This window comes from Alexandromys fortis, unplaced genomic scaffold (assembly GCF_014885135.2).
Source record: "Alexandromys fortis isolate MF-2015 unplaced genomic scaffold, M_Fortis_MF-2015_v1.1 scaffold_360, whole genome shotgun sequence".
NCBI classification, from domain to species: domain Eukaryota; kingdom Metazoa; phylum Chordata; class Mammalia; order Rodentia; family Cricetidae; genus Alexandromys; species Alexandromys fortis.
The window spans coordinates 570,552-584,108 of NW_026068238.1; positions in this window are offsets into that span (position 1 = coordinate 570,552).

The window sequence follows — 13,557 nt, forward strand, 5'->3', positions numbered from 1 at the left end:
GTCATCTGAAAGGTAGCATTTTAGAGCTTGTTGACTTACTCAGTGTCTGACTTCCTGGTAAGTGTGCCCTGGTGTTCATGTTTCTTTATGATGGATTTCCCATACTAGCCAAAAATTATTCTTCAGTTTCTACTTGAAGATTCAGAAGTTGTTTCAACTTTCCAATTGCTATGACTCACTTCCAGCCTTCCTCAAAACCTTTTGTAACATCTCCTTCCTCCAGATTTCCTTCAAGTCCCCAGTCAAGAACTTAATCTGCCATTTCTCTTTTATGACTTCCCATCAATTGAACCATTGACTACTGCAATGTTTTTCTCAGTTCTTCTATTAGTTGTCTCTGTTTACACCATTGCAAAGCTCTATTTCCTCTCTTTCACTAAGGATTCCAAGTTTCATTCTAAAATGTAACAAAACGTCACTTAGGAAAATCCTGAAGAAAAGGCCTCATTTCTACTGTACCAATAAACACACCATGGGATCATCATACCATAAAACCCGAGCTTTCTGATTAGCAATGCATCTTGCTCTTCTCTTTCCAGCTTACCCACCTAGGGATGGGCGAAGGATATATGAATTGTTAATGACATGCCCAAAACTTCTACTAGGGAGAGCTACTTGACAGGAGAATTATTTACTACAATACAGGAAGAAACAGACAGAAGGTTCCAGAGGGAGGCTATCAAAATATTCCCATGAGATAGTGTCTTCATCATGGCACACATGAGATGACACATAACAAATTACTTAGAAGTGAGGCCTTTCTTACTTTTCTCAGTATCTCAGAGTCTTTCCATTCTGTCACAAGCTGTCTATTGCTAACATGCCACAAGCTTTACATTATAGTTGATGATTTTCTCACAAGTGATATTTTGGTGTCTAATCTTACTTTGAAAAATCTTTCAATGTAACTTTTCATTTTCTCTCTGAAAAAATGAAGGTTACAATCCCTATAACCGTTCATCAGTACCTATTCTTTCACAACACTGAAATATTTTTGGTAGATTTATAGCCATTTAAATTGAGCTAATGGTCTCATTATAAGTGTTGTTTTTCTCTTTTTTCTTCCCATTAAATTATTACCTTTCTTTTCCATCAATTCATATCTATTTATCTATCTAAAACTAACTATAGAATATTGGTATATAGTTGTACATTTCTTATGGTTCTAGGTTTTTATTTTTTTTTCAAAGTTGTATTCCTTACTTCCTAATAACAATAAACTATAATATAAAAGGTTATGTACAGCTCAGTCACAAAACCTTGTACTGACAATCTGTTTTGTCTGCCAGAGTGCTGAAGCAATGGCGGTGCAGAACTTGTGAAGAATAGCCAAAGTCTGGTTTAATTTGAGACATACATCACCAGATGGAGCCCAGGTCTAACACTGCCTGGATTGTCAGAAACCAGAGACTGGATAGCCCAAAGTCCTAGGGGAAAATCAAACAAGACTGTGGAAAAAAATCGATATGGATAGGCGCCTTGTGCAGTCATCATCAGAAAGACTTCCTCCGGCAGTGGTGGGAGACAGGCATTCTATGGAAGAGAGACAATCTAAACTGGGTGTGTCCACTGATACCTTCCCTCAGCAATTCCTGATCGTAGAAAGATTGTAGGAATCAGAGCGAGTGGAAGACTCAAGGAGAACACGGCCCACCAAATCAACTAAAAAAGGGTCACCTGGGCAGAGAGCTACTGAAGCGGCAAGGGTGGGGCCTGCATGGGCTGTAGCACCAGGACTTCTGCATATATGTTATTGTTGTTAGCTTGGTGGTTTTGTGGGATTCTGAACCATGGGAGCAGATGTATCTCTGACTCTTTTGCATACAACTAGGACGCTGTTCTTCGTGCTAGGTTGGCTTGTGCAGCCTCAATTTGAGGGCTTTTGACTTGTCATATCATGTTTTGTTGTGTTTGGATGTAGTCTCCGGGAGGCCTGCTCTTTTCTGAAGGAATAGAGATGGGGAGTGGATTTGGAGGAATGAGAAAGGCAAATTGTAGTGGGGTTATATAGGAATCTATTTTTAATTAAAAATTTTAAATTAAAACATACACTTGAACAAAGGGTAATGGATGGATGGAATACTTTATATGTGCACAAAAATAAAGGGGTTTCATTTATCTTCTTACCTAATAAACATTAAAATAATTATTAGACAATCATCTGTCAACAATAAAGGAAACAGCAAATTCTTTGAATTGAAGCTGATGTGGCTGTTAAAGATGAACCAGCTAATCCATCACTGATACACACCCACTGTCCAGAGAATCTGCTTCCTTAACCTTCCCATTTACAAGGAGAGGCCTCAGAAGATCGAAACAAAAGCTTCTCTTATGCAGTGCGGAAACCAAGCCAGGTGTATGGACTTTGTGTTGAACGTACTTGTCAGTTCATGAGCACAAACAAAGCTTGCCCCATATGAAGATACTACCAATTTTTGTGCACTGTTCCAATGAATCCAAGGTATATAAACTAAACATTTATTTGTTCATTTTCAAAATATCTGCTGCCATAATTTTGTAGAAATCTGAAACTTGCATTTGAAAACACATATTAATGAAGTTATTGCATTGAATATGTTTTTTGAAAATGTGAAGTTGATTTTAATATCAAATAATTTTGTGGCATCAGACAAATAGCCAGTTTACAAAATATAAATTTACATTTAGGAGCAAGAAAAAGATACCTAGATCTGATCTTTTTCTTCTCTAAATCGGTAAAGCCCTGAACTCTCAAAGCTGTTTTAAAGTTAGGGAAGTATCATTTGTACTGATGAATTATTTTGCTCATGTTTGAGCTCTGATGTCAGTAATTAACCAATAGAAAAATAATACTAAAAAGGATATATATGGACTTAAATAATGATATATGAAAGTGCATTGTAACTGGTAAGTGCTATAGATATGGGAATTGATTTTAAAGCAATTTTCCTACATATATGTCTCATCTTATATATGACAGTATTAACAGTCTCTGTAGGTGAAATTGTTCTGTGGAAAAATATTTGACTAACATACACAAGAAACTGGTTTTGCCTCAACATCACGCCATATGGCCAGGATAGGCAGAACTCAGCTAAATACACCAATCAGGAGGTGCCAGGCAGTTAGGCACTTGGCTCCACCTCTCTCCAATTTTAAAATGGTGGAAGCACCACCAGTGGTAGCTCTGGGGTCACCAGGCAGGGGCTGCACTCAGTCCAACCCCAAGAATGAGCATGCAACAAATAAACCCTTTTTATCTGAGTTACAGTCAAATCTGCCAAGCAGAGCACTGCGCAGCCTAGAAACATCTCTCTGTATGGTGGCCGGAATCCACCATGCTCTCCTGCCTCCCTAAGCCTAGTAGACCGGATCCCGCGGCCTGCCCAGGCAGGAAGCACCAAGCCACAGGCATGGTCTCAGCTACTTTCCTCCCAACCCCGAGTGGGCACACAAACACCTGGGCCCACAAATGCCAATGAAATGCTTCACAGCTGGAGTTCACACTGGCAGAATGGCCCAGGAAGTGGTATTTTTTTTTATTTTATTTTATTTTTTATTGAGAATAAGAAAAAAAAAGTTTCCGCCTCCTCCCAGCCTCCCATTTCCACCCCCCCACCCCCACTCTTCACCCCACCCCCCACTAAACACCCCCTCCCCCCACTCCTCTCCCCCTCCCTCTCCTATCCAAAGAGCAGTCATGGTTCCCTGCCCTGTGGAAAGTCCAAGGTCCTCCCCCCTCCGTCCATGTCTAGGAAGGTGAACATCCAAACTGGCTAGGCTCCCATCAAGCCAGAACATGAAGTAGGATCAAAACCCCTTGCCATTGACCTTGGCTTCTCATCAGTCCTCATTGTTCTCCATGATCAGAGAGTCTGGTTTTATCCCATGCTCAATGGAAGAATGGATGAAGAAAGTGTGGAATATATACACATTAGAGTATTATGCTGCTGTAAAAAACAATGACTTCTCGAATTTTGCATGCAAATGGATGGAAATAGAAAACACTATCCTGAGCGAGGTAACCCAGACCCAAAAAGATGAACATGGGATGTATTCACTCATAATTGGTTTCTAGCCATAAATAAAGGTCACAGAATGTATACCTGGTGAACCTAAAGAAGCTAAAGAAGAAGGTGAACCCAAGAAAAAACATATAGTCATCCTCTTGCCTAAGGGAAGTAGATAAAATTGCCAGGGACAAAATTGGGATCTTGGGGGTGGGGTGGGTTGGGGACAAGGGGGGACAGGGAGAGAAAAGTAAGAAGGGGAGGATTGGGGGAACTTGGGGGAACAGGAAGATTGGGATAAAGGAAGGTTGGATAGGGGAGCAGGGAAGCACATAACTTAGTTAAAAGAGCCACCTTAGTGTTGGCAAGAGACTTGAACCTTGAGTGGCTCCCAGGAGCCCAAGGCGATGTCCCCAGTTAGTCCCTTGGGAAGCTGAGGATAGGGAACCTGAACTGACCCTATCCTATAGCAATACTGACGAATATCTTTCATATCACCATAGAACCTTCATCTGGTGATGGATGGAGATAGAGACAGAGACCCACACTGGAGCACTGGACTGAGCTCCCAAGGTCCCAATGAGAAGCAGATGGAGGGAGAACAAGAGCAAGGATGTCAGGACCACGGGGGGTGCACCCACCCACTGAGACAGTGGGACTGATCTATTGGGAGCTCACCAAAGCCAGCTGGACTGTGACTGAAAAAGCATGGGATAAAACCGGACTCTCTGATCATGGAGAACAGGAAGTGGTATTTTAAAACCTTAAATCCACACAGCTATTTCCTGCTATGACTAAATAAGAAAAGTCTCTCTCAAAGGAGCCAGCAAATAGGAAAAATCTGTATTAAACTGTATTTTTGTGTTTAAAATTAAGCTCCTTAATGTTTTTAAGTGGATTTAGTCCATCATGTTGGCACTAACTGTTGCAAGGGAGAGGGCTGCTTATTTGTCCAGGCTGTTCAGCTAGCTTACACTCAAATAACCACACAGAAACTATTAATCAAAATACTGCTTGGCCATTAGCTCTAACTTCTTATTGGCTAACTTTTACATATTAGTTTAACCCATCTCCATTAATCTGCGCATGGCCACTTGGCAACGGCTTACAAGAGATTCTAATTGGCATCCATCTCAGGCAGAGGATCCATGGCTTCTGTCTGACTCTGCTTTCTTCCTCCCAGCATTCAGTTCTATCTTCTCCTCTTACCTAAGTTCCACCCTATCAACTAGGCCAAGGCAGTTTCTTTATTAATTAACCAATGAAAGCAACACACAAACAGAAGGACCTCCTACACCAAGGAAGCATGTCACTACAAGTGTCATGGTGACCTGAGGGAGATAAGGAAACCCACATGTGGGCCTGGGAATATCTGCCTTGGGTTCCAAAGAGAAAACACGAGCTGTCTTGCACCTTATGACACCAGCCAAATGGCACTATTAAAATTAGCAGATTATTAGAGTATGGGATAATATAGTATAGGAGAAACAGAGAGAGAGAGAGAGAGAGAGAGAGAGAGAGAGAGAGAGAGGAATATTTCAAGTCCTGTGACAGAGGCATGTCTGAAGAGAAGAGAGAGGAAGGGAGTAGGCTGATTTGGTGAGGGAGCTAATCCCTTGATCAGCAGCAACACACAGGAAAGTAATTCCTATACTTTGTCTAGGCAGCACAACCAAGAAGGCTCTGTTTGAGAGCACAGGTGGGCCAATCCTTAGGATGGGAACATGGGGCAGGTGGGAGGGCTGGCCTGTGTTCATAAGAAAGGGAGAGTTGTCTTTGCACCCCACAAGCTGCAACACTCTGGAGAGCAGGTCCTGTACCATGTGAGTAGAGGTGTGGATAAGTCAGCCTGAAGTCATGAGCATGGGAGAGCTCTTCCCATTTTACATCTGTCCTATGGTGGCATGGGCAGAAGAGAGTTGCCTCCCCATAATGCCTGGGGCAAAAGAGAGTGCTAGCTTTGTGTTCACAAAAGCAGGGGAGCTAACTATGACCCCCTTCAGCTACAATACTTAGCAGAGTAGGCCCTATACTTCACCAGGGCAGCCAACCCCACTGGCGCAGGGGTGGGTGAGCCAGTTCTGAGATTGTGAGCATGGGAGAACTAATTCAGTTACCCAACTATCTTAGGCAACAAATGTGGGGAAGAGATGCTTCCCCCTGCCCATCCACCGCAGAAGCAGTGGGAGAGCTGTCCCTGTGGACATAAGAGTGGGAGAGCTGTCCCGGACCCCTGCTAGCTGTAACACTCAGGATAGCAGGCCTATACCTTGCCAGGACAGCATAATAGAGCCAACCCTGTTAGTGGGGGTGTGGATAAGTCTTCCCCAAAGTTATAAACATGGGAGAATTGTCCACATTATTCATCTGTCTTGTGGTGACATAGGTGAGAGAGAGTTGACTTCCTGCTTCCCCGCCCCCACTCCTGCCATCAGCACCTGAGGCAGATGGCAGAGTTGGCCCTGTGCTCATCAGAACTGGAGAGCTTTCCCTGATCCCCAACTGATACAACACTCTGGAGAACAGACCCTGCCCATTACCTGGGCAACACAATGGAGCCAACCCTGCTGGCACAGGTGAGTGAGCCATCCCCAAAATTGTAAGAGTAGGTGACCTGTCCTCACTATTCATCTGTCATGTGGCAATGTGGGGAGGGTCAGAGGATGCCCCCTCACTCCTTGCCACCTGCAACAGAGGAGAGAGCTGACCCTCTCCCTTATCAGCTGCCACACTCAAGAAATGGGCCCTGCACCTCATGCATGTTCAAAGGTGAGGGTGACCAAGGCCAGATATTATGAGCAAGTGACATCTGTCCCCGTTACTCTGGCATGTGGTGGCATGGGCAGAGAAGAGATGTCCGCCCCAAAGCCCCAACAAATAAACATGAGACGGGTAAAGGAGCTGGCCCTGGGGTCATAAGAGAAGGAGGGTTGCTCCTGCCCCTCAGCTGCTACAGTACTCAGTGGAGTAGCCCCTGCACCTCACCTGGGTAACACAATAGCGCTGGCCCTGATGGTGTAGTTGGGGAGAGTTGACTCTGAGGGTGTAAAAGCAGGAGAACTGGCCCCACCTCTCACTCGTTGCTGTAAGAGGCTGAATTAGCCAGGGAGAAGCTGGAGAGCTCACCCTGATGATGAGGACAGGGGAGAACTGACAGACAAACCAACCCTGCAGTTGCCCATCCCTGAACCAGGGTTATGACTTGACCTGCCCCAATATCCACCTCATCTATGATCTGCTAGGACATGTGAAGGGGCCCGACCAACAATCACAAAGCTTCAGGATCTCCACAACACAGGGCAACACCAGGATATCCAAGAAGAGTATCAGTGAGGTCCCAGCATCAATGGTGTAGAAACCAGGGGCCTCAAACCAGACCAATGACTTTTTGCAATGAACACTTGTAAGAAAAAAAAAAAGAGATATATAGACAAAGGGGTTTACTGTTTGACTCAGTGTGTCATATTGCAGCTTTCATGACGAGACTTTTCATTTTTTCCCTTTTTTTCCCTCTTAAATGTTGTTTTGCCTTTTTTATGGGGGGGGTGTGCAGGGAAAGGATGGTAGGTACGAAGGCACAGAGAAATGAATGGGATCAAGATATATGATGTAAAAGAGACATCGAATAAATAAAAAAAAAAGTTAAAAAAAGAAGCTGGTTTTAAGACCCAAAGAAAACAAACAGTACTAAATTGCGCTTCACTTTATCTCCATAGATTCTGAGCTAACATTCAAGAGAAATCAAGTCCTAAGGCGATAGCTGGTAAAACTGATCAGTGGCAAAGAGGAATCCCTGTTCTTCTTGGGACCTCAAGTCCAACTCTATGCACTTGCATCCAATTTCTCATAATCATTTTAATTCCAGTCCTAAGGCATCCAACGTGTTCTTTTGGGACTCACTGGGATCTCACAGATATGTGGTATATACTAACACAGATACACATGCACATATGTAAAAAGTTAAAACCAATTTTAGAAATCAAAGAACAAAATTTCAGTGAATTATTTATAAATCCCTAAGGAATACATTGATGGAGTAAAATTTAGGCTCAGGTACCCTGACAACCACATTCTTACAGCATTCATTTTTAAATTATTTTTGCCAAAACAGTTATAGTTTTTGCAGGTTGTAATAGGTTTCACTAAACTCTCAGAACTGTCTCAGAGAGATGATCTTTCTGAGGTTGATTATTTAATTTAAGTGGATCTTTTGGCTATGTGTTGTTTTGCTCTGGTTTGGGTTTTCTTACCTAAGGGCCTAAGCCTCAGAAGACCACAGACATCTTCTGGGATCCCTCAATTCTATGGAGTCTCGGTCTCTTAGGATTGAGAAACTTACACCAGTCTCTGTGCGAGCAGAAGGATGTAATTAATGGGACACAACCCACCTTGCTGACCACCATGGAGTCTGCAGCTGTAGCAGAGGAGGCAACAACAGCTGTTGTTAGAAATCAGAGAATTCATAGTGCTCTCTGCAGACCATGTCCTCTGGTGTGAAGTGTGAGATTATAGATAGTCCCAATTCCTCAGAAAGGAATGGTGACAACTTCCCAGCTATTCTTGTCCCTGGTAAGGCACTTGTTCAAACCGTGGATTTAACTACCTTAAAGTTAAGGATGGAAGCAGGTTTTCTGTAACTGAACACCTGAAACAATAGGGAATTACTGTTCAGTCCTACAAGTCTTACAAGAGCTCATTGACAAATAAATTATATCTCTTGATAGGCAATTACCATGATGGAGAATTTCTCCAGAATGTAGATCATGAGTTTTTATTTTTCCTAAAGTAGGAATAAGCCAGAAAACAATAGGGTTTTTTCACTATAATGTAGTCAATTACAAGTTAGATTTCCTATAAATTGAGAAAAATCCATGCTATGGTTTAAGATTCTGACTCACAGGTGTTTTCAAATATTAAAGACATCAAAAGTTTGCTTCATGCTATTCAAACCAGAAATGAAGGAACACAGTAACAAATTAAGCATTAGTAGAGTAGGTGAGGACATATGATTCTTAAAACAAAGAGTTGAATTTGCTGGAGCATCTCATGGTAAGTTTCATTTACTGCTTTGTTTAGTTTCTCTTGACTTGCTTGATGTGGCACTATGTATTGACTTCCACATGAGGTAAATTTCTGAACACAGTGAAAAAGAAGAAATAGCACATAATTTAGAAGGAAAGCACTTGGGAGTGATGTAGTTAGGAATGAGAAGATAAATAAATAAGAACAAAAATTAACATGAGTCTAACAAATGTATGAGCAACAGACTGCACAAGGACCTTAGCACTTTTATGAATTTCTTCCAAGGAAGAAAAACCAATGGAGGCCAATCCTCTCTTACAAAAGAATGCTTACTAATGTTATTTGATTTTCAGTGACTGAATTTGTCTTTGAGTGACTATTCCCTTGACAGCCACCAACCACAGTGACTTCTCTAGCTCCTTGAAATATCTCCGGACATGACACCCACTAACCCTTTGTAATTTCAGTAAACACTGGTGATCTAAGGTTTTTATTGCAAGTCTTATTCTCAACACAAAATTTTACCCAGAACACTGGATAGTCATATGTCTAACAATAATAACAGTGTAATGGTGGAAAAGCTTTCCAATAGCTAAAAGAGCTATGAGAACTTAATAGGAAGATAACATAACTGCATCCATAGGAAGATAACATAACTGCATCGATAAGAAGATAACATAACTACATCAAGAAGGCCAGAAGTAAAGGCAGTTGAAGGGGGTTGTTGCTATGTAAATAGCAAATGATGGGTCATGTTAAGGACAGGAGCTGAGTTTTTGCTTTGTTATATACAGGTTGTGTGACTTCAGCAAGTAACTTAGCCTGTTCCTATCTCATTTGTATAATGTGTGGTATATAAACCATACCAGTAATCATATTTACATGTTATTATGATGTTGAAAAGATGTTTCATGAGCATTAAACTATAAAATCACAGGACAAAACCGATATGAAGGCCTTAAAATATTTAGTTTAAAAATATAAATAATACAAGTTATTAAAAGGTATCCTGTGAACAGAATGGTCTAGACATTGTTCCTACATAAACTATGTACCAGAGATAAAATATAGAGGCCCACACAGGCTGTATAGTTGTTTTCAATGTTTATTTAATCTAAAAGAATGGACTAAAATATGACCAAAACCCAGAGCCTGGTGCTTTGGTCTTAGAACTCCAAAAATCAGATTTCATATTTTTAAATAGAATGATATATAAGCTGGTTATACTTTAGTTGTTATAGGCAGACAGGTCAGAGTAAGGCTGAACTCAGAGACATTCAGTTATCTTTCTAGTACACAATGCACATTTGGTCAGCTTCCAGATTGATTCACTGACTTTTTGTAGGCATACAAAATACTTGCCTATTATGTAAAGACAAAAAAACAATTTGGGAGACAGACTCTATATTATATTATATTATATTATATTATATTATATTATATTATATTATATTCCCTAAGAAAATGGTTTTCTAGTGATACATAAATGGGATAGATTGAGCTGGTTAGGAGAGATGTAGAGAAACCAGGAGGACAGTAGAGAGAGGGGGAACCATAAATATTATATACTGTGTGAAAAAATATAATTTCAATAAGAAAAAGAGTAACTATACATATATAAGCATTCTTTGTATATACATTTATATTGCTTGCAAGTTTTTTAAGAGTCATTTGAATGCCTGTTTCCTGTTTGTGTTTCCTCCAATGTGCTTCATGGCCTTTGTTTGTATAAGATAGAGGAATTCATCAAGTGTAATCCTAGGGTGATTTCTGGACCTTCAAAACCACAAATGATCTTACTTCTGATAAAAAATGACAGGATGAAATCTGGCATATGGGTTGGTTTCTAATTCCTCTATTTGGTGCAAACATGAATCAGTTATAGAAATGATTACTTATTAAGCAACTATGTATGAAATGTTGTTCTTACTCCTTCAATAGTCACCCTCCTTGAATCCCATGTCAATGTGACGACATAACCATTGTCACCACCTCACTTCAGTATACTCATATATACAGATGAGAGTTTTATGCTGGAATAACAGTGAAGTCAGACTCTGAAGACCAAGATCCTACTTAACCTTAGTATTCTTCACAGTGTAATTCATGTTGTGCAAATAATGTGAACACCATAAATATCCATTAAAAAACAATTCATATAGGCAGCTGATTAACTTATATGACCTTAAAAGGTTTCAATATATTCATGAAGGTGACAGTGTATAAAATGAAAAGATGCTTGTTTATCAAAAAATTAAAAGGAACCTAACAATTCTTTTAAAATCACAACTCACTTTACAAATTACTCCTTTAAATTCTTGATTTCCTTCTATGTTAATTAATGGCATCACTACATTTTTCCAAGTTGTGTCAAAATAATTTTTGAGCTTTATTCATCACACATTAATCTATTGCAAAGAAATCTCTGTTTTATGCATTTGTGTACACACACATTTACCAAAGCAGTTTTGATAGCAATACCATGGTTCAAAAGTGTTTATGTTTTATCTCTTGAGAAACCCCTAATTGCTAATGAAATGCAATAGCAGAAATTTTATCTTCATTACCTTAAGCTGGGACAACACTTTACTCAACAAAAATTTGTTATACTATAATGTTGAAAACATGCTCATTACTATTATTATATCTAGGATTGAAAATATGAAATAAAATGTAAACTTTTTATTTTTGACATCAATATGTACTTGGAAAAGAACAAAAAGAAGCACACAGTCCCTTTGAAAACATTACTTTGAAATGATAAAATATTTATATTGTATCATACTATATGTATTGCATTTCCTTGAGGTTTAAAAAATCATTCTTAGCATTGAGGTTTAAATGAAAAGTAACACTCTCTGCCATCTATCTGAAGCGTAAAGTTACAATCTATGTGTCCAGTCCTATGTCTCATTTTGCTTAGTTAGATGTGTTTGCCAAATGGCTTGAAATGTATGCAGTTATATGTATTTATTATCTGTGCTTTTGATTTGTTAAATAAATTGCTTAAATAAGGAAAAACACAACCCTTTTACTAAAAATTTTGCATTAAAATAGTATGTAGGTAATGGTTAACACTTATTCAAAAGCTATGAGTTACAAGCTTTTGCTTTGTAATTCAGAGGTGTCACTGATAAACAGATTTAATGACAATATTTTCAAGAATCTTTACTGTTTCTTTATAAACATACTATATATTATGTTAATAACACATTGAATATCTCCAACCTTTTCTATCTTGACCTATTTTGAGAGATGGTTATTATTTGTCCATACTTTGAGTTCTCTGAAAGGAATAAAATCTTTCTAATTCAATATATTTATGATCTCTATCTTACCATCTCCTTAACATAGTAACATACTAGAGTGAATTTAAGATTTTTATTTTGATTCCTTGATTTGTTTATAATTACACAATTTATTTATTTTCTATTAACACTTTTCTCCATTATCATTGAAATTTGTTTATAAGATGAATAAAGAAAAGAAGAAGCCTGAAATATAAACAGAAACAGAAGACATATGTGTGAATAAGAGTCAAGACAGGTGAGGAGAGAGAGAAGGTAACTGGTGTGTGAAAGAGGATATATGCTGACTTCCATTAGTGTAACATAAGTGCTCACTCAGCTCCGTGCTGGCTATACGTTTGTCCAAAACATGATCCATAAGCTGCAGATAGCTATGTGTGGTCCAGTTGACACTTGTATACTTAATTAAAACACCGTGGGAGTGTTTGTGTGTAATTTTATTGTAACTTGAAAGCACAGTATTTTAAGCATGAACTTTGTAGGTCATAATGTGGTCCAGAGAAGACAAAATGTCAGATGCCTGGTTAAGCTGGAGCGTTGTGCACTGACTGCAGTCATGACAAAGAAAAGCACAGATCCAGTATCAAAACACAAAACTGATATATCATTCTTCAAAACAAGGATTTGCCATGTTTTTATATCCTTGGTTTGTTAAATAAATGGTTTAAGTAAGGAAAACGACAACTCTTTACTAAAAGTTTTGTATTAAAATAGTTTGTAGGCAATGGGTAACGCTTATTCAATAGCTATGAGCTCCCCAAAGGAAGCAGGTTTCTGAACACTGCATCTCTGGAACTTGAAGAAGAGAATTGTGTTTGAACATCATAAGTGACAATATGAGAAATCAATGATGCTAGGCAAAGCCTGTCAGAGACTCACAGGACTGGAGGGAAAGAAGCAATAGAAAGCATTTTACGGTGTGGTCTCAATTTCAAGCCAAGTTTGCCACTGTAATTAACATTGTTAGAGTTCCAGTTAGCAAAGCTTTATAAAGCTTTGGTTATTCTCCTGCTAAGGAAATCTGTACAGCAAGAGATTAACATTTTCATAAGAAAATAATCTTAGCCAATGGTGAGTATTCACATCTAATTTAATTTTTATTTTTTTTTAAATATAATTTTTTTATTGAAAAAAAAAAGATTTTTGCCTCCTCCCCGCCTCCCATTTCCCTCCCCGTCTCCCTTTTCCCCCCTCCTCCCTCTCCTCTCCCCCTCCCCCCCACTCCTCTCCCCCTCCCT